Genomic DNA, 1609 nt, shown 5'->3' with positions numbered 1-1609 from the left:
AGTGTTTTGTACCCCTAAAACTCCACAATTTTCCATTGGTTCAAGGGAACATTTAAAAATATAAGAAATAAAATTTTACTAGATTGAGTTCAAGAGAGAAAATTCAAACATAATCAAGATGTATCATTTTTTTCTCAAGAAGACGTTTTAAATCTATAAAAATATTAATAAAATATAATATTCAATTCGAACATTTAAAAATATAAGAAAATAAAAATATAAAAAATATATAAACTTATATCAAATATTTACAAAAATTCTTCAAAACTTAAGGTTTTTCTCACACAATTTTTTCTTTCTCAACAAAACAAAATACAAACCCTTAACAACCTCAAGCCTATTAATACTACAAAAAAATTTCAAATCCAACGGTCATAAATAGCTAGATCAATGGAATTCACCACCCCCATGTGACGAGTTCTATTGCACTAATTGTTTATGACCATTGGGTTTTGTTTGTTGCCCAACGATCCTTCAACAGCTAAAAATTTTAAAACCCAATGGAACTCATCATCCCACAGTTTCCTTTTATAATTTTAAAATAAAAAAATAAATATTATTTTAAAAAAATAGTAATTTTGTAATATATTTAATAGATTTCATCATGTGAGGGTGACGAGTTCCAGAAGAAATAATTTAATATTTAGTCCATGAGGTCCACCTGAAATGGTCAAATGGTCTATTTAAAAATAATATTCACACAAACTCATCATCCTAGAGTGATGAGTTTACCCTACACAATCCTAAAATAAATTTTAGATTGTAATGTAAGCCTAATGAAATAACCCGCCTGGATTACTGAATAATTTTACCCCACTCTAGTATCTAATAATGATAAAAACATGAGATTTGGTAATAAATACAAATTTATACGGCCTGTCCCTTTACCACGCAACGCATACATACATGTTTTACAGTCAATATTGAAGATCAATCGAGTACTGCTGCACACTTTGCTGGTTCCTCTATTATCAAGCCGAAAATATGTAGGACTCCTGCTTTTTTACTGAGCTATAACACACTTTGCTGGTTCCTCTATTAAAATCCTTTCTAGGTATTGTTTAAAGATGAGGTAAGTACAAGGAAGTATTTGTTTAAAGATAACTCTCAACCATTTGATATTGAATGCTCACACACCTAACATTCATGGTGCTCGAAACCGAGTCCTCAAAGAATAACAACAATTCTTTTACTACCAAGCGTGCTTTTTCTTGATAATATACTTGAATGCAAATGGGTAAAGCAATAATTGAAGTTGCTTCAGTTGCATAATTCTTCACAATGCTATATAGTTCTTTCAGATAAATGGTTTGATGTTATGAATCAGTAGGCAACGAAATCAAGGTAAAAACTCATGATTAACAAGAGGGAAAACATTCATAACAGTATCACTTCATCTTCTCTAACTTCAAGCCCCAACAAATATCAAAATTATTAAAATTATTATAAAATTAATGAATGAATTATTAATAAATTAATAAATTATTAAGTTAATAAGAATGTTAAGTATCATGGAATTGTTTAATTATTTCAAATTATGACCAATTTGATAGAATATATAAATTTTGAAGAGTAAAGTTGTTACTATATTATGTCACATTACCAATTT

This window comes from Hibiscus syriacus, unplaced genomic scaffold, assembly GCF_006381635.1.
Source record: "Hibiscus syriacus cultivar Baekdansim isolate YM2019G1 unplaced genomic scaffold, ASM638163v2 tig00110716_pilon, whole genome shotgun sequence".
NCBI classification, from domain to species: Eukaryota; Viridiplantae; Streptophyta; class Magnoliopsida; order Malvales; family Malvaceae; genus Hibiscus; species Hibiscus syriacus.
This window is presented reverse-complemented; position numbering follows the sequence as displayed.